Below are 21,778 nucleotides of genomic sequence, written 5' to 3'. Positions count from 1 at the left end.
CGTCGCTGTAGGTATATACTGTAACATATAGTACCCAGATAACAGGCAATATGAAAGATTTCAGAAATAGTAAATCAGCTTTTTTACGGGTAGTCTTAAATTAAGTGAAAAACTGATGATGACAGCTAAATAAGGGAAACCGACATTCCCGACTGTGGGGAAAAATGCAAAAATCAGGCAATTCTATGTAACGGCTGTAAACCTTGAAATAAGTTTTTATTACGCAATTGTAATTGTTCGTTAAAAATAAAAGCTTCATTAAGGGAGAGGTGTTTGAAAATTTCCAATTCTTCAGGCATACCGAGTCAGAGATCTTTTTTCTCGGAATGTAGAATACTTCATCTCGCACTTCTTTGGGTTTATGCCCTGTGATGAACAAGTGGTCGGCAAAGGATGAATTATGAACATTAGTACCCTTTTTTCCTATAAGATGTTATCTAAATCTTACAGATATAGCTCGCCCTGTTTGTCGTGTCTAATAGGCCGGACAAGAGTCACAGACGATTTTATAAACTCCTGTCTTTCGCAAATGAGGTTGTGTTGAATCCAAACTGTAAGATTATTTTTAGAAAATTATTAGTGGGAAAAGCTACCTTGCAATCATATTTGTTTTGCAGAAGACGCTGTATTCTGTAAGAGACAGGTCCAAGAAATGTTATGGAAAGAAAATTTTTCTTATCATTTCGCTCATTAATGGAACCGCTCTGAGTGGTGACTCTATTCTTTGCTTAATTATTGAAAATGTTATTTACCATCTTGGGTTCGGAGCCATTTTTAACTGCAATAGTTTTGATAAAGTTTATTTCTGCTTCAACATTTTCGTTGATGTTTTTAAGTTTGCCGTTTTGTTACCAGTGTCCCTTTCATGGCAGTGTCGGCTTAGATGCCGTTGAGCGTCACGCCTCTTGCGCTGTGTGTGGTGGTCTTAGCCGGCTACGGGTGTTAACTTGTGCCACTACTTGCAACCATGGGTTCATCATTCTGTGAGAACTATGTAATTTTTATTGTCATTTCTATTATTGACTCATGGAGCACAAACATGCCATTTGACGAGAGCACTGTTGCTGAAATTTAAAAGTTGTTGTGTGACTTCATGTAAGTACAGTTTTTTGGTTTTGGTTGAGAATTTTCACTTATGCATCTATTTTATACATATTATCTCTACCTTATACATTTTTATTGGTAACGTTTACACTTCTGATGAAGATAGTCTTTGAACTATCGAAACCTGGTTAATGTGATTTTTCAAAAAAATTGTGTGCAACCGCTTGGTTGACTATTAAATTTTTTATAATTGCATAACGGTTGCTGAGCTCGTAGCCACAAAATGTTTAAAATATCAATGACGTGGTAGAACATCGCGTTAGAACACCAGTCAAGATGGATTAGTCCATCATCCAAACTAAAAACACTTTTTATAACATTTGGCAGAGGCCGAAGTGGCCGTGCGGTTAAAGGCGCTGCAGTCTGGAACCGCAAGACCGCTACGGTCGCAGGTTCGAATCCTGCCTCGGGCATGGATGTTTGTGATGTCCTTAGGTTAGTTAGGTTTAACTAGTTCTAAGTTATAGGGGACTAATGACCTCAGCAGTTGAGTCCCATAGTGCTCAGAGCCATTTAAACCATTTTTAAACATTTGGCAGGTCTGCTTGATGAATAAGAGCGGAAATGGAACGTAATTTTCGTTATTTTGAGATCTGACTGGTCATTGTGATACACAGCGTATGTAGGGCACAAATGTCGGCAGGACGCGACCAGCCCCAACGTGTGCTGATGGAGACAGGCAGTACTTCGTGAGGAACAAACCACAGCCGCGCGCTTTGAGTTTCGACGCCACCCCTGCAAAATGACAGTCGATTAAATTCGTATACGGCTGATGCAGCGCTTACGGTTTTGCGGGCAAATTGCGGTGTTGGCGAAGTCTAACTTCGTATGCTGCACGTGGAAACGTTGCGACTTTTCAACAACGTGTCTCGTCATGGACACATAAGAGCTTTATATTATTACGGGACCTGTGCAGTGGAAAGCACAGGCTGCTGAAAACAAAGTACGGATTAAGGCGGAGTCAAGGGACAAGGAAGGTAGCGGCAATGAAATCAAGGAAAACCGAGTTGCGTAGTGGATAAAATGAGGGAATTCTGCTACCTTATAAGCGAAATAACACATGACGGTAGGGAGAACGAGCAGAATATTGCGGACAAAAAGAGTATTCTCCTACTACTATTAAAGATAGTTTTTAAGTTTACTCGGGTTACCCTGCTGCCTAGGTAACAGAATTCCTTAACTTCGTCTACTTCAAGATCCTCATTTGTGATGTTAAGTTTCTCGCTGTTCTCATACTTGCTACTCCTCATTACTTTCGTCTTTCTTCGATTTACTCTCAATCCATATTCTGTACGCATTAGACTGTTCAGGCCATTCAAGAGTTTCTGTAATTCTTCTTCATGTTCACTGAGGATAGCAAAGTGCCATCAGCGAATGTTAACATTGATATCCTTTCACATTGAATTTTAATTCCACTCGCCAGCCGTTGTGGCCGAGCGGTTCTAGGAGCTTCAGTCTGGAACAGCGCCACCGCTACGGTCGCAGGTTTGATTCCTGCCTCGGGCATGGATGTGTGTGATGCCCTTAGGTTACTTAGGTTTAAGTAGTTCTACGTTCTAGGGGACTGATGACCTCAGATGTTAAGTCCCAAAGTGCTCAGAGCCATTTGAACCATTTTTAATTCCACTCTTGAAACTTTCTTTTATGTCATCGCTTCCTCGATGTATAGATTGAACAGTAAGGTCGCAAGATCACATCCCTGTCTTAATCCTTTGAATGCGAGCATTTCAATCTTCAGCCTCCAATCTTGTTCTCTTGGTTCCTGCACATAATGTATATTACCTACCATTCCTATACATTACCACTGTTTTTTCAGAAATTCGAACATCTTGCACCACTTTACACTGTCGAACGCTTTTTCCGTTCAACAGATTCTATGGACGTGTCTTGATTTTTCTTCGGTCTTGCTTCAGTTATCAACTGCATCGTCAGAACTGCTTCTATGATGTCGTCACCTTCTCTAAAGCCAAATAGATCGGTATCTAACACATCTTTAATTTTCATTTCTACTCTTTTGTTTATTATTCCTTCCAGTAACTTGGATGCATGAGCTGTTAAGCTGATTGAGCGATAATCTCAATCTCGTCAGGTCTTGCTATTTTCTGAATCGCATGGATGATGTTTTTTACGGAAGTCAGATGGTACACGTATCTCCGGCCTCATACATCTTGCACACCATCGTCAGTAGTCATTTTGTTGCTGCTTCCCCTCAATGATTTTAGAAATTCCAATGGAATGTTATCTAACCATTCTGACTTATTTGCCTTTGAGTCGTTCAAATGTGTTTCAAATTCTGATTGTGGTACTGGATCGACTGTCTCATCCCTGTCGACGCTTGTTTCTATCACGTCTTCAGACAAGTTGTCCTCTCATAGAGGCCATCAATGTACTTTTTCCCTCTACCTGCTCTCTTCTCTGCATTTAACAGTGAAATTCGCGTTGTAATCTTAATGTTACCACCCTTACCTTTAATTTCACAGAAGGTTGTCTTGGCCTTTCAGTACCTGACTCACTTCTTATGACAATCACTTCTTTTTCGTTCCCCCACATTTTTCGTACAGTGATTTTGCCTTAGCTTCCCTGCACTCCCTATTTATTTCGTTCGTAAGTGACTTGTATTTCTGTATTTTCCTGAACACTTTTTCACTTCGTCCTTTCGTCACACGACTGAAATATTTCTTCTGTTACCCATTGTTTCTTCACACTTGCCTTCCTTGTACCTGTGTTCTTCTTTCTAATTTCTGTGACTGACCTTTTTAGAGATTTCTGTTCCTCTTCAACTGAACTGCCTACTGAACTATTCATTATCTTAGTATCTATAGCCTCATAAAACGTCAAGCGTATCTCTTTATTCTTTAATACTTCCATGTACCACTTCTTTGTGCAGTTGTTCTTCCTGACTAGTCTCTTAAACTTCAGCCTACTGTTCATTAATACTATATTGTGATTTGAGGTCATATCTGCTCCTGGGTATGCCTTACAATTCAGTGCCTGATTTCAGAATCTCTGCCTGACCATGTTGTAATCTAACTGGAATATACCCGTATATCACAGCCTTTTTCAAATATACATCCTTGCCTTGTAATTATTGAACAGGGTATTTGCTAATACTAGCTGAAATTTACTTCAGAACTCCATTAGTGTTTCTCATCTTTCATTCCTACTCAAACTCAGGCAGCACCGGGACAGGCCTCAGAAGGCTCAGCATTACAGGCCGACCGCCGTGCGAGCTTGAGCTGCCACGATGTGGCTGGTAGAGACACCAGACTGCTGGTCAAGCGAGACGTCGCGCGACGACGGATGTGCCGCCACGGCAGAAAGAAAACACGTCTCTGCTCCGGGCCCAGAGAACAGGAGCGCGTCGTCTGCCGCCGTTCTACCCTGCCAGCACACATCAGAAAGGAACAGTAATATGCGCAAATGAGGCTACAGACGAGAATGCCTAAGATGTAGAAATTTTTATCGCGGAAGCGGCTACGCATACCAGTTAAAAGCTTAACAGAATTGCCGCCCGATGTGGCCGAGCGGTTCTAGGCGTTTCAGTCCGGAACCGCGCTGCTACGGCCGCAGTTTCGAATCCTGCCTCGAGCATGGGTGTGTGTGATTTCTGAGCCATGTACGGCTCGCATTTATCCCATTTATTGTTCCTCATCTTCTATTAAGGTACTGCCGCCTCGTTTTCTTATTGCGTTTACTGGCGCCACTAACTTCGTGCCTTACTTGCCCGTGAGCGGCAGCAGCAGCGTGTATCGGTAAGTTCACTGTCGTACCATCTCTGGAGCGACCGATGATATTTCCGGGTCGTCGTGTGTCTGGCAGTCAGTCCGAGACGGACCAGCAGTGCAGTCGGGACGCAGCAGCAGTGAAGTCGGGGGACGGAGCGCCGGTGAGGCGCCGACAGCCATTGCTCGCCGACCGCTGGCGACACTCATGAACTGTCTGACGGAGGGTGATTGGAGAAGGACGACTGTTGGTTGGTCGTTCGGTTGGTCGTCTCATCGGCCGACGTATACTTGGTCCTTTCACCATTTCCAGGCCTGGGCAGTTGGTTGGTTGGCGTGGAGCAGCGAGGAAATCCCCGCGGCGCGTAGTTTGGCCGCGGCTGCTGGCGGCGTGTACGTGCGGTGGGAGTGTGTGGTGCTGTTCCCGAGGTTGCTACGAGGTCCGTGGCTCACCGATCCCGGACACTAAAGTTGAGTATTGACTTAATCTACCAGCAAGTCACGACTGTTCATATTGCGTCGTTTGCATCTCGTTGTCGGCTGTTGGGACTTTCCCGCGAGCAACAACGTGTGTTTTCAAGTTGGCAAATTTTAGCCACCCTCCGGTGGAGTTTAGCTGTACTTGGTTATTTTGAATTGAAGTGCACCAGAGGAATCTTCTGCCTTGCGGCCGTTAACGTTCCGGTTACCTGCCCTGGCCATTGACGTAAACTCAGGTAATGTATTTTCCTCATCATGTTGTTGCTGTCCAGCACGGTGTGTAGTTTGACAGCTCAATGTATAATTGGTTGCGGGCGCCAATACTTTCTACGTTCTTCCATTGAACTCTCACTCGGAAATTTCTGAGCGCCGTTGGATGTACTGCCTGTTCTTGTTTGTTCTTGTTGTTTGTAATTGTATGGCTTCTAGCCGATTGTTAAATTATGGCTGTTTTGCCCTTAAGGCGTAAGATGGTTGGGGCTTCAGCCTAATTTAAAGGTTTTAAGGTAAGGCCTTTGGCCTTTTAAAAATTTATTTTGGTTTGAGTCTTAAATGATGGGCCTTCAGCCGATTTTTAAATTAAGGTTGTTTTTCTCTTAAGGTGTCAGATTGTTTGCACCTTCAGCCTAATTAAAGTACTGTTTTAAGATAAGACCTTTGGGCTTTTAAAAATTTAATTTGGTTTGAGTATTAAGTGACGGGCCTTCAGCCGATATTTTAAATTATTTTGCTCTTAAGGTGTCAGATTGTTTGGACCTTCAGCCTAATTAAATAACTGATTTAAATAAGGCCGTCTGCCCTTTAAATTTCTGATTTTGGTTTGAATCTTAAGTTACTGGCTTTCAGCCTATTTTAAATTCAAAATGGTTCAAATGGCTCTGAGCACTATGGGCCTTAACCTCTGAGGTCATCAGTCCCCTAGAACGTAGAACTACTTAAACCTAACTAACCTAAGGACATCACACACATCCATGCCCAAGGCAGGATTCGAACCCGCGACCGTAGCGGTCGCGCGGTTCCAGACTGTGGCGCCTAGAACCGCTCGGCCACTCCGACCGGCTAAATTAAAGTGGTCTTCCCCTTAAGGTATGAGATTATTTGGCGCATCCAGCTGGTAATTAAGTTCCAAAAACTAATGCTGTGTTTTTTTAAAAATTTTCTTGGCTCTTGTAATGTTTGGACAAATAAACAAAGTTGCATGTTCGGGTGTCACTGACAGCCGCTTATTTTGGCCCCTTTCCACAATTTAAACGACCTGTCCTGTGAGTTTAGCAGGGCGTCTCAATATCCTTAGGTTTGTTAAGTTTAAGTAGTTCTAAGTCTAGGGGACAGATGACCGCCGACGTCAAGTTCCATGGTGGTTAGAGCCATTTGAACCATTTTTGAACTTCTTAGAATTACTTGTATATTACAAGAGGAAATATCAGCGCTTGCTGATGCAAATCTGCAACAGATTCCTTGCTTCTGACACAGATTATGTTACAAATTTAATTTCGTCAAATCAATTTGTAACAGAAAATACTTGTAGGCTTGCATGGAATATGGTCTGAAACAAAAAATTGCGATCTGTTACACTGACCGATGATCATACACACTATCACACGGAGGCGGGTTGATACAACAGGTCCAATTCCACATTAACACAGACGTGGCCTTCAAATATCAAGTACCCACAATATTAAAAAAACAACACTTAACTCCACTCAGGTGTGAAGGAGCCGTGACTTCCAGGATTCGAAGCCAGAGAGTTATTGCCTCCAAACCGTACAGGCGATCTTCGAGGTGCCGTAAAATTTAAGCTTGCGGAGTAGGCTGAGAACCTGCCGAGCAGTTTCCACGCGACTTCCGCTGCTCTTCCCGCAACTCGCCGCTACCACTCCTTAAGCGAGCCGGCAAGGTTTACCTCCGACTGATTCAATCACTAGCGTCTTCTCGAGGCTCGTACTGGACAGCCGAAGTCCCTCAACAGCAACAGCTCGCCAGCGACGTGACCTCCAGCTAACTGTCTGTAACAGGGCCCACCAAACCAATCATACACGCCTCAAAGAAAGAAATGTGATCAGATAGATACCGGCAAACCAAATAATTAGTGTCGCCAGTGGAGCGCCATGCCGCCAAAATTAAAGCCGCCACGCCTGATTAGTCATGGATTGGAATGCGGTTGTAAGGGAAGGAGTAGGAGAAAGGATTGCTGGAGGAGAAGATGCACTTGGTAGTAGGAATGAGAACCAACGGCTTTGCCGCGCCGGCAGGTGTGGCCGAGCGGTTCTAGCCGCTTCATTATGGAACTGCGCGACCGCTACGGTTGCAGGTTCGAATCCTGCCTCGGGCATGGATGTGTGTGATGTCCTTAGGTTAGTTAGGTTTAAGTAGTTCTACGTTCTAGCGGACTGATGACCTCAGAAGTTAAGTCCCATAGTGTTCAGGGCCATTTGAGCTTTGCCGCAGTGGTGACACTGGCTCCCCTCTGATCACCGAAGTTCAGCGCCGTTGGTCTTGTGTATCACTTAGGTGTGCCAAGTGCTCTAGGCAAGCAGGCTGTGCTCAGCTTTGTGAGCCCAATTAAGGACCTCTTTGAGCGAGAGGTTGCGGCTTCGGACACGAAAGCTCACAACGGCCGGTAAAACAATGTGCTGACCACATGCTCTTCCATATCCGCTATCAATTTTGCGGTAAGTCCTATGGGACCAAACTGCCGAGGTCATCGGTCCCTTAGCTTATTACACTATTGGCGCTGCATGCTATACTTAGCTTTAGTAACGATATTTTCTAACCTGCCATGTACAACACTCTAGCAGTGTATTTGCCAAATATGACATAAGCTAGCAAATAGTATTACCCCCTGGAAGGAATTTTGAATTTGACCGTGTGTTACCTAACAGAATGAGGTTATCGGACATGAATTTCGTATTGATAGCAACTGGTAGAAGACAGAAAGGCTACTTTTTGTTAGAAATTGCAGTAACAGAATTCTTGTAAATGAAATAATAAAACGGTCGCCAGCCTAATTGGGCATAATAATGTGGAAACATTATTTTGAATATATCTATCTTTAATTGTGCAAAAGAAACTTTCATTACTTCCACCTTAATGAAGTGCAATGAATCTCTTCAGTAATCAGACGAGCTACGCAATGAATAGCAGTAGTTATGAATAGCATTTATAAGCAATCACAGAAATAAACAGAAAATTTATCCCTGTTAACCAAAATCTCCACTCCTACCTTTCAATAATGTAACACACAAATTGTTTTTAGAGGCATACACGGGACTAAATAGCACCTGACAAAAGTTCAAGTTTGACTAACACACAAATACACATCTCAAATGCAACAAGATAGCACTATACACATACCTTTTATACAGGATGAGTCACATAACATTACCGCTGGATATATTTCGTAAACCACATCAAATACTGACGAATCGATTCCACAGACCGAACGTGAGGAGAGGGGCTAGTGTAATTGGTTAATACAAACCATAAAAAATGCACGGAAGTATGTATTTTAACACAAACCTACGTTTTTTTTAAATGGAACCCCGTTAGTTTTGTTAGCACATCTGAACATATAAACAAATACGTAATCAGCGCCGTTTGTTGCATTGTAAAATATTAATTACATCCGGAGATATTGTAACCTAAAGTTGACGCTTGAGTACCACTCCTCGTGTGTATCGGAGAGCACCGAATTACGTAGGGATCCAAAGGGAACGGTGATGGACCTTAGGTACAGAAGAGACTGGAACAGCACATTACGTCCACATGCTAACACCTTTTTATTGGCCTTTCTCACTGACGCACATGTACATTACCATGAGGGGTGAGGTACACGTACACACGTGGTTTCCGCTTTCAATTACGGAGTGGAATAGAGTGTGTCCCGACATGCCAGGCCAATAGATATTCAATGTGGTGGCCACCATTTGCTGCACACAATTGGACTCTCTGGCGTAATGAATGTCGTACACCCCGCAGTACACCTGGTGTAATGTCGCCGCAGGCTGCCACAATACGTTGTTTCATATCCTCTGGGGTTGTAGGCAAATCACGGTACACATTCTCCTTTAACGTACCCCACAGAAAGAAGTCCAGAGGTGTACGATCAGGAGAACGGGCTGGCCAATTTATGCGTCCTCCACGTCCTATGAAACGCCCGTCGAACATCCTGTCAAGGGTCAGCCTAGTGTTAATTGCGGAATGTGCAGGTGCACCATCATGCTGATACCACATACGTCGACGCGTTTCCAGTGGGACATTTTCGAGCAACGTTGGCAGATGATTCTGTAGAAACGCGATGTATGTTGCAGCTGTTTGGGCCCCTGCAATGAAGTAAGGACCAATGAGGTGGTCGCCAATGATTCCGCACCATACATTTACAGTCCACGGTCGCTGTCGCTCTACCTGTCTGAGCCAGCGAGGATTGTCCATGGACCAGTAATGCATGTTCCGTAGATTCACTGCCCCGTGGTTTGTGAAACCCGCTTCATAGGTAAACAGGTGAAACTGCAACGCATTCTATGGTAATGCCCATTGACAGAATTGCACTCGATTATTAAAGTCATCACCATGTAATTGCTGATGTAGCGACACATGAAACGGGTGAAAGCGGTGACGATGCAGTATGCGCATGACACTACTTTGACTCAGTCCACCGGCTCTCGCAATGTCCCGTGTACTCATGTGTGGGCTCATGGCAACAGCAGCTAACACACTAACTGCACCCGCTTCTCCTGTGACGGGCCTGTTACGGACCCGTTTGCGTGCTACGACCATACCTGTTGCATACAGTTGGCGGTAGATGTTTTGCAATGTGCGGCACGTTGGATGCTCTTTGTCCGGGTAGCGTTCTGCATACACCCTGCAGGCTTCAGCTGCATTTCGTCGACACTCGTCATAGATGAGTATCACCTCCGCCTTTTCAGAGTTCGAATACACCATGGTCACAGTTCCTACAACAATACACTATCACAGACGTCTGGTAACACGGTGTACTACAGTTGGTCTGCGTGCGGAGACGAATGCAGAATAACAATAGCAGCAAGCGCTACATGCGGACATTGCGACAGTTAGACCAAACCACAACAGTGCACTACAGCCACACTCGTAAACACAGTCGTCATCGTAACATGTCCCTGCAGATGCTGCTCGCCGACCGTGGCCCGTGTTTGTTACAACACGCAACTGAACGTCGGAGGTTTCAAGCGTCAACTTTAGGTTACAATATCTCCGGATGTAATTAACATTTTACAATGCAACAAACGGCACTGATTACGAATTTGTTTGTATGTTCAGATGTGCTAACAAAACTAACGTGGTGCAATTTAAAAAAAGGTAGGTTTGTGTTAAAAAACATACTTCCGTGCATTTTTGTATGGTTTGTCACCTCCACAAACTATCCCGTCTTTATAAAAGCAGACTATACACACCTTTTATAAAGTAGTTTACATTATGAGACCAGCTTAGTTAATTCCCCACTTAATTTCATTTACCTTGCAAAACCTTAAAACAATTTGCATTGGCAATACTGTCTACAGCTTCAGAAATGGCTTCAACTAAAAGTTAAAATTTGAATAGCATCAAAACCAAGTGCTTTATAACACCACTTACGAAGCAAGTGATTTTCTCTGACAACTTTTTATGCAGCTAAACTTTAAAAACACTGATACTTGTAAAATAGAAGCAAACCAGAACGCATTGGAGATTTTCATTGATTCAATAATTAGTGCCTCCATTAATATCAATGAAATTAATGATTAACTACTCAATTCTGTATATTTTTACATTCTGAACTATGCGTTGTTAAATAACACAGATGATTATCATTTTTCACACACAGGGTACTCGGATATTGGTAATTATGAGGAGAGGACCTTGATAGGTACCATCAAAAGAGACAATTCATGATTCGAACACAAATTTTAGTATTATTTGATTATTATTGCAAATTAATTCACACATATACACTGGTTCATACTGATATACAGTTCTAACCTCTGGAATCTAATGAAGTGGTGGCGCAATAATGGTGGCGAGCACGTGGCGGCTATCTGGTCTCTCCTTTGGCAGTAATATGCTCTATTAAATTCTTCTTGGCGGCGTGAATACCAGTTTTAGAGCCATTTCCAATGCGAGAGCACCGTTTCACAACCACAATCACACCCGAGGCCATTCCATCTCCAATTAGGTACTGGATGCCTCGCTCGGCACCTGCGATGTTCACTCATCGGGTGCTGGCTACTGACCCCTTCCTGTGCTCTCTCGCTTGTCAGCCATACTGAGCGCCAAACCCACCTTTTGGCGCGCGCCAACTCACTTCCGTTGCGGAGGGAAGTACTATGTGTTTTTCATTATACAATGCGGGTTCCTAAGAATGAACCAGTTTTTTACATTATTATTTCCTTTACATAAACAAACCTAGTTTAGAAAGTCTCATTATTGAAATACACATTTACAATTCTACAAAACATATTTCGTAAAAGTCTATTTTCTTACAGTAAGTAAATGGTATGAAGCAGTAAACAGAAAACACTTTACATTTCACATCATTAATTACCCTGAACAACTACTCCCTATCGATCATGGTGTTACAAGCTTACTCACGCTACTTAATCTAACTTAGACTAACTTACGCTAAAGACAGCATACACATCCATGCCCGAGGGAGGCCTCGAACCTCCGACAGGGGAGGCGCGCGAACCGTGACAAGGCCCCCAAGACCGCACGGCTACCCCGCGTTCTTTTACCTGTCAGTATGAACTGAAAGCCTTTTCTTTTGTCTACCATCACTAGCTAGCTCCACTCATTGTGAAACTTGCATGCTTCTTCCCTGTTGGCTGTGATAGCCGCCTACTGTATTTCTCAGGTTATTTTGTATTTTGGGCAATTATATATTTACTAATGCTCATTGTCAGTGTTTATGCTGACATGTTCCATTTGGGAGTCACTTTTAAATTTCATCTGCTCGCAGCTTATCTTGCATTTTGGGCGACTGTATATTTCTTGAAGGGGCGTTGTCAAAGTTTCTGCTGGTGTTTACCAGTTGGGAGTGACATTTCAATTGTATGTCTTCCCAGCTTTGCTTGTATTTTGGGGAATTGTGTATTTCCTTGCTTAAGGGATATTTATTATGACTTATACAGTGTTAAGGACTTTCCAGCAACCACAATGAGTTGCGTGACTTTTTATCCACTCTGTAGTTTGGATGGGCGTTATCCGCTTGTGGTAAGTCGCAGTCACTGTAATTCATTTTACTGATAAAATTCAGTTTCTTGAACTCGCATGCAGCCATGCCTAGTTGGTGCGAATTCTTACTTGTATTTGAGGACTGTGTACTCCTGGTTTCCATCCCTGCTGTTAATGGTTTAAACTGTTAAAGTTTGTTATTAATGAATTGAGCCTGTTCAAGTTTTTTAAAAGGTAGTGAACGTTGCTATTCTTTTAAGTTTTTTTTAATTGTAAGATATTGTTGTTAAGCAATAAAGTGTTTTCCATGAAACAACGAATGATGAAATATATGGGTCCATCTACTATGTGTTTTTCCCTAAAATTATTCCAACCCTTGTTGTGAGGTATCAACTATTAGATTTTCATCCCCCTTTACATACTGCACTACCCTTTCACTATCCTCATGTACTTTCTCTGTCTCTTCATCTTCTGCTTGCGATGTCGGTATGTTTACCTGAATTACCGTTGTCGATGTTGGCTTGCTGTCGATTCTCTTGAGAACAGCCCTATCACTGAACTATCCACAGGAACTCATTCTTTGCCCTATCTTCCTATTCATATCGAATCCAATTCCCATTATACCATATTCTGCTGCTCTTTATATTACCCTATATTCTTCTGATCAGAAATCCTTGTCTTCTTTCCACTTTATTTCACTGACCCCCACTGTATTTAAACTCAGCCCTAGCATTTATCTTTTCTTGATTTTCTAGCCTCCCTACTACATTCAAACTTGTGATATTCCGCACCACGATTCGTACGATGTAGCCCTTCAGTTGGTTATTCAGTCATTTTCTCGTGGTCACTTCCCCCTTGGCAGTCCCCTCCCGGTGTTGCAAATCGGAGCTAGTCCGGAATCTTTTGCCAATGGACATGACACTTTTCAACTACAGGCTACTGTGCAAGCAGTTATTGGGCTTCGCATTGATTAGAAGAGTTGTTGGATGTCCTCCTGAGGGGTATCGTGACAAACTCTGTTCAAATGGCTAGTTATGTCGTCAAACTCCCGAGCTGGTTGTTGGGCTCTGCCCATATGCACTAAACGGACTCAGCTGGGGAGAGACCTAGGACCTTATTGGACAAAGTAGCGTTTGGCAAGCACCAAGACAAGCAGTGGGAACTCTTGCTGAAATGTAAGCCGAGGATGGATTGTTAGGAAGGGCAACAAAACGGGGCGTAGAATATCGTCGACATACCAGTGTGCTGAAAGTGTGCCATGGATGACAACCTAAGAGGCCCTGCTCTGAAAAGAAATGGCACCCCAAACTATCATTCCTGGTTGTTCATCCGTAAGGCGGACGGCAATGAGATGCTATCCCACCACTATCTGGGGAGTCTCCAGACACGTCTTCGGCCTGGAGTCCCACTGAAGATTATTCTACTCCAATCAGTGACGAATCCCGCTTCGAACTGAGCCCAGTTGACCTGGAGATGCACTAGCCAGTGGTGGGAGACCATCCTGACTGCAATACGCCATACAACCCGACAACTAGGTGTGACTGTCTGGAGAGCCATTTCTTTACATAACAGTACCGCTTCAGATGTCACACGCGGCACCGTTACAGCACAGTGGTACATTGGCGATATTATATACTCTGTTTTGTTGCCCTTCATTGCCGCCATTCTGGGCCTAAATTTCAGCAAGATAATGCCCGTCCCCATACGCTGAGGGTTCTACTGAGAGTCAAACCTTACCTTGGCCAGAAAAGTCACCGCATCTCTCCCGAAATGAGAACTTTCGGAGTACTATAGGCAGGGCCCTTCAATCACCCAAAGATTTTGACGATCTGGTGTAAACTGTACAGAATTTGGTACGGTGTCCCTCAGGATGACGTCTAAAAACTCTTTCAATCAATGCCAAGCGAAATAACTGCTGGCCCAAGGACCAGAGGTTGACCAACGCATTACTGATTTGCTCAATTTGCGAAGTTCTTGCTCTTTAATAAATCATCCCATTCTTCTGAAACTGTAATCGTTTCTCTGTCTGTGCATGTAAGTTACACGTCCCGATATTCGTCCCCTTAGGACAATACCTTCGTGGTGTATCTTTTTCTCTTGTCTTTGACTGTATAAGACATATGGAGGTTCTCCTTACAGGAAAGATGAGGATATCATTAAATTAAAGGATGCTAGGACATTTGTTAAGGGGTTAGGTTCTGTGGTACAAGAGAAGCCGTAGAGAACCAAAACTTAAGGGGAAGAAAGCGAATGGAATGTATAGAACAAATAATTGAGGACGCAGTGTGTAAGCGCTATTCTGAGATGAAGACGTTCGCACACGAGAGGAAGGCCAGCATTAAACCAGGCAGAAGACTTACTGAAAAAATAAAAATTGTAGGATACCACACATAAGTATCCGATAACTCAGGACAACTAAAGTTAATTCAGTTATTTATGTACTTTTTGCCTTAGAGAGAGCAGTCTCTTCGAGTGAGCCGGCCGCTGTGGTCGAGCGGTTCTAGGCGCTTCTGTCCGGAACCGCGCGGCTGCTACGGTCGCAGGTTCAAATCCTGCCTCGGGCATGGATGTGTGTGATGTCCTTAGGTTAGTTAGGTTTAAGTAGCTCTAAGTCTAGGGGACTAATGACCTGAGATGTTAAGTCCCATAGTGCTTAGAGGCATTTCAACCATTTTCTCTTCGAGTGATAGCATGTTTCGAGTCAGGGACATTTCAGCCAAATACCAGGCTAGGAGGTAGTGAGGAATAAGGAGCCGGTCAGAATCAAGGAACATTTCCCGTAGGTCTTGGTCATAACTGGATGCTAATTTAATTCTGGGCCAATTTGTCCCGGACATAAACTGAAAGCCTAGTGTATATGAAAATGTAATTACTTATAAGAATACACGCTCAATAACTCAATATAAATTTCATTTCTGAGATTCTGTCCTTACCCACCTTTTTTCTGTCATCAGTCTTCTGACTGGCTTGATGCAGACCATCCGCGAAACCCTCTCCTGTGCTAACCTCTTCATCTCAGAGTAGCACTAGCAACCTACGTCCTCAATTACTTGCTGGATGTATTCTAATCTGTCTTCTTTTACAGTTTTTGCAGCTCCCTTTAGTTCCATGGAAGTCATTCCCTCATGTCTTAATAGATGTCCTATCATCCTGTCCTCCTTATCAGTGTTTTCCACATACTCCTTTCCTCTCTGATTCTGCGCAGAACCTCCTCATCCCTTACTTTATCAGTTTACCTAATTGTTAACATTCGTCTGTAGCACCACATCTCAAATGCTCCGATTCTCTTCTGTTCCGGTTTTCCCACAGTCTATGTTTCGCTCTTTCGCTCCTACACAATGCTCTACTCCAGACGTACATTATCAGAAATTTCACCCTCAAATTAAGGGCGGTATTTGACGTTAATAGACTTCTCTTGGCCAGGAATGCCCTTTTTTGCCAAAGCTAGTTTGCTTTTGGTGTCCTTCTTGCTCCGTCCGTCATTGGCTATTTTACTGCCTAGGTAGCAGAATTACTTAACTTCACCTACTTCGTGACCATCAATCCTTATTTTGAGTTTCTCTCTATTCTCACTTCTGATGCTTCTCATTACTTTCGATTAAAATGGTTAAAATGGCTCTGAGCGCTATGTGACTTAACATATGAGGTCATCAGTCCCCTATAACTTAGAACTACTTAAACCTAACTAACCTAAGGACATCACACACATCTATGTCCCAGGCAGGATTCGAACCTGCGACCGTAGCAGTCGCGCGGTTCCAGACTGAAGCACCTAGAACCGCTCGGCCACCACGGCCAGCCTGATTACTTTCGTGTTTCTTCGATTTATTCTCAATCCATATTCTGTACTCATTAGATTGTTCATTCCATTCAATAGATCATGTAATTCTTCTTCACTTTCACTCACTTTAGCAATGTCATCAGCGAATCGTATCATTGATATCCTTTCACCTTGAATTTTAATTCCACTCCTGAATCTTTTTTTTATTTCCATCATTGCTTGCTCGATGTACAGGTTGAAGAGTAGGGGCGAAAGGTTACATCCTTGTCTTACACCCTTTTTAATACGAGTGCTTCGTTCTTGGTCGTCCACTCTTATTATTCCCTCTTGTCTGTTGTACATATTGTATATGTCCCATCTCTCACTACAGCTTACCCTTACTTTTTTTCAGAATTTTGGAACATCTTTCAGCATTTTACATTGTCGAACCTTTTTTCCATGTCGACAAATCCTATGAACGTGTCTTGATTTTTCTTTAGTCTTGCTTCCATTATTAACCGCAACGTTAGAATTGCCTCTCTCGTGTCTTTACATTTCCTACAGCCAAACTGATCGTCATCTAGCGCATCCTCAATTTTCTTTTCCATTCTTCTGTATATTATTCTTGTAAGCAATTTGTATGCATGACCTGTTAAACTGAATGTGCGATAATTCTCTCACTTGTCATCTCTTGCCGTCTTCGGAGTTGTGTGGATGATGCTTTTCCGAAAGTCAGATGATATGCCGACAGACTCATACACTCAACACACCAACGTGAATAGTCGTTTTGTTGCCACTTCTCCCAATGATTTTTAGAAATTGTGATGAAATGTTACATATCCCTTCTGCCTTTTTGACCTTAACCCCTCCAAAGCTCTTTTAATTTCTGGTTCTAATACTGGATCCTCTGTCTCTTCTAAATCGACTCCTGTTTCTTTCTCTATCACGTCAATCAAATCCTCCCCCCATAGAGGATTTCGATGTATTCTTTCCACCTATCCGCTCTCTCCTCTGTATTTATCAGTGGAATTCCCGTTGCACTCTAAATGTTACTATCTTTGCTTTTAATGTCACCGAAAGTTGTTTCGACTTTCCTGCATGCTGAGTCTGTCCTTCCGACAAATATTTCTTTTTCGATGTCTTCACATTTTTCCTGCAGCCATTTCGTCGTAGCTTGCCTGTATTTCCTATTTATGTCATTCCGCAGCGAATTGTATTTTTGTTCTCCTGAGTTTCCCGGAATATTTTTGTACTTCCTCCTTTCATCAAACCTTCCGTTACCCATGGTTTCTTCGCAGTTACCTCCTTTGTACCTATGTTGTCCTTCTCAACTTCTGTGGTGGCTCTTTTTAGAGATGTCCATTCCTCTTCAACTGTACTGCCTACTAAGCTATTCCTTATTTCTGTATCTATGGCCTCAGAGAACTTCAAGCGTGTCTCGTCATTCCTTAATACTTCCGCATCACACTTCTTTGCGTATTGATTTTTCCTGACTAATGTCAAACTTCAGCCTACTATATTGTGATCTGAGTCTATATCTGCCCCGGGTACGTCTTATAGTGTATCTGATTTCGCAATCTCTGTCTGACCATGATGTAACCTAACTGAAATCTTCTCGTATCACACGGCCTTTTCCACGTATAACTCCCCCTCTGCTGGTTCTTGAACAAGGTATTCGCTATTACTAGCTGAAACTTGTTACAGAACTCAATTAGTATTTCTCCTCTCTCATTATTTGTCCCAAGCCCATGTTCTCCTCCAACCTTTTCTTCTACTCCTTCCCCTAAAACCGCATTCCAGTCCCCCATGAATATTAGATTTTCATCCCCCTTTACATTTCAATATCCTCATGCACTTTCTTTATCTCTTCAGCTTGCTACGGCGGCATGTACACCTAAACTATCGATGTCGGTGTTGGGTTGCTGTCGATTCTGATAAGAACGACCCTGTCACTGAACTGTTCACAGAAACACCCTCTCTGCCCTACCTTCCTATTGGTAACGAATCCTACTCCTGTTACACAATTTTTCCGCTGCTGTCGATATTACCCTATACTCATCTGACCAGAAGTCTTCTTTCCATTTCACTTCAATGACCCATACTATATCTAGATTGAGCCTTCGCATTCCCTTTCCAGATTTTCTAGCTTCCCTACCACGTTCAAGCTTCTGACATTCCACGCCCCGACTCGTAGAACGTTATCCTTCCGTTGATTATTCAATCTTTTTCTCATGGTAACCTCCCCCTTGGCAGTCCCCTCCCGGAGATCCGAATGGGGGACTATTCCGAAATCTTTTACCAATGGAGAGATCATCATGACACAACTTCAATTACAGGCCACATGTTCTGTGGATACACGTTACGTGTCTTTAATGCAGTGGTTCCCATTGCCTTCTGCATCCTCATGCCGTTTATCATTGCTAATTCTTCCACCTTTAGGGGCAGTTTCCCTCCTCTAGGAAAAGAGAGTGCCCTGAACGTCTGTCAGCTCCTCCGCCGTTGGCAGAATGAGTGTGACTTCTTATGCCGGAAGTCATCGGCCACCAATGCTGATTACTAATAAAAAATTTAAGCAGCAGCGGGATTCGAACCCGGGACTGAAGATGTTTTCATTATGAATCAAAGACGCTACCCATATTTTTTCGGTGCGGATGTCCCAGGACAGCCATTCAAGTTCAGAGTTGAGCCGTTGACTCAGTTTTTATTACAGAGGTCCCTAGACCACGGGTGCAATTCTCCGGGAGGCATATAGTTTTCGCTTCCAAAGGGACAGAGGTCACAGAGAAGCGTTTCTACTCAAACTAAAGAATACTGACATTCGTCAACAGGCTTCCACTGTCAGATGACCAACAACACACCCTTGATGAACTTTTTCGTGTCCGGATAGTTTCTTTTAAAGCTTTTCAGCACAGTATTGGGTTACTTCCAGTGCATGTTTACTGTCAAGCCTCGTTGTCGAGGATAGCGATGCAAGAGAAATTTACTCAAAGTTCAAAAACACCGGGACTGGCACCAGACAAGCAGACTCAATGCAACATTTCCTGTTAACTCTTCCAAGTTTGTAAAGCATTCCACTGATTCATTGGCAGTCATACCATCCCTCACTACCCTCTCCTCCACTGTAAGAAACCCTTACCTGGCAACCTCAACAAAGCTGACCAAAGGCCACCATGCGCAGTTGCCATTTTTCGGGATGCACTCAGTCTCGTGATGCCAATTGAGGAGCTACTCGGCTCTGGTCAAAGCAAATCATCATAATGCCAGGAGAGTGGTGTGCTGACCACATACCCCTCCTATCCGCATCCTCAGCTGAAGATGACACGGCGGTCCCGATGGGCCACTTGGGGCCTGCAGACGGAGTGCTGTATGCTGATGACACCACTTCCTCGCTCTGTATCCTTCACTCCAGAAGCCCCAACAATCCCTCCAAATATACTTCTAATCATTTAACTTCCTTGTGTGGTTTCTGAACATCAACCTCTAAAAAACTGAGGCAATCGGACACAGGACCTGCACCTTCCATCTCCATGACTTCTACCTTACCATTTACAACCGCCCTATCCAGTTAACTAAAACAATAACATATGTTGGAGTACCCACTGACAGTCAAATATCATAGTAACCTTACCTACCAACCATCCAACAGAAAGTCCACAGTAGAGTAAAACTACTAACAGACCGAACTTGGGTATTATACGGCTTCACTGTCCCAAACACCTACAAAAGCTTGATTTGAGCATCCCTTGCTACACAAATAATGCATGGATTTCCACTCCACCCCACCTCGCCTCTCAATTTCTGTAAGTCACTTCAGATCCTTGAGCGCCATGCACTCTGCCTCTCCTTCCGCTCCGTTTACCTTCCCCCACAAGGATCATTTACGGTGCCTCTAACAAGTCATCCTGCCAACGCCACTCTGGCACACGCTCCATATACTCTCCCAGAGGAACTTTTCACAGTTTCCCCCTCCCATATCGTAAAACCCATCCTGACATTTACGCTTCCTACCAACTTTGCCTCCACACCACCCGTTTCACCTCGCCAGGGCTCCTTCTTCCTCCTATCCCCATATTTACCTACTCTCTGTTTGCCCATTCTTGCCGTCTTTCCCTACCCCCTTTCAACCATTACATTTTAGCCTCACTGATACACCCTCTTGCTTCGACTCCCTCTTGCTTCCTAACAGCCACTCTTACGCCATCGATACTACGCACGAGCTCTGCATCTTCTCTGAATTCTTATACCAGCACCCTTATATCCTCTTCAACAACCGACCCCTTTCACTTCAAAAACTGACTAACAAGGCAGTTCGTTCTACATTTAGTGGCAGTGAAGTGCTTCTTTTCAACATCAGTGTTTTTAAATATACTCTTATCGTGTTCCGATGTTGCCTGTTACTACTACTGTTCTTATCTAGCAGTGAACGAAGTCATGTCTCTTGTGTATAAAAGCTTCCATTTTGTTTCCAAAAGGAGAAGAAGAAGGAGTGGGTTCATTACGAATATTAAATGTAACCGTGTCGTGTTAACGCCAACAACTGAATGTATTTTATATTTTAAGTGTTTTTTTTTCCCTCGAATTTATTTACACCGTTTGTGATTTGATGTTGGGGACTAAAGTCAAAAAAGGAATAAAGAAAGGAAGCAAATATGTTGAATCGCTTGACACCTCGAGTTCCGCCATGATATACCAGTGGATGTTTATCCCCGTTCTGCACTGTGTATGCCACGTAGCGACTCTGGCACGCCACACGGCTCGCAGAAGACGAGGAAGCGGAATGCAGCAGGCAGCTGGCGGCGCGGCGGGTGTCCTTGGCGGGCGGCAGCTGGCGTCCCCGCGTCCCAGGATTACAGAACAGAACGGCAGAAAGGAGCAGCCCTCGGCAGCACCTGCCCTAACGTCGCGCAGCTGCTGGGCCGCGTGCAGTGTTCTGCGGTGCGGGCTGCGCGACGCGGCGCGTCGTTAAAACAGCCTGCGACTGCACAGGCGCCAGTGTCGGTCCGTGTGCACTCCTTACGGCTGGTGCTCGGATAGGCTGCTATCATAGGATTTGTAGAGCTCCATGCGATGCTAGTTTTTGCTGTGACTTAATGATTTCGTGTAATATCGGAGACCCGTACGACCTCAGACGTTCTGGTCGTTTCAAATTTACTGATTTATACACTACTGGCCATTAAAATTGCTACACCAAGAAGAAATGCAGATGATAAACGGGTATTCATTGGACACATATATTATACTACAACTGACATGTGATTACATTTTCACGCAATTTGGTTGCATAGATCCTGAGAAATCAGTATCCAGAACAACCGCCTCTGGCCATAATAACGGCCTTAATACGCCTGGGCATTTAGTCAAACAGAGCTTGGATAGTGTGTACAGGTACAGCTGCCCATGCAACTTCAACGCGATACCACAGTTCATCAAGAGTAGTGACTGGCGTATTGTGACGAGCTAGTTGCTCGGCCGCCATTGACCAGACGTTTTCAATTTGCGAGAGATCCGGAAAATGTGCTGGCCAAGG

Source organism: Schistocerca americana, chromosome 5 (genome assembly GCF_021461395.2).
Source record: "Schistocerca americana isolate TAMUIC-IGC-003095 chromosome 5, iqSchAmer2.1, whole genome shotgun sequence".
Classification (NCBI taxonomy): Eukaryota; Metazoa; Arthropoda; class Insecta; order Orthoptera; family Acrididae; genus Schistocerca; species Schistocerca americana.
Note: the sequence above shows the minus strand (reverse complement) of the source record.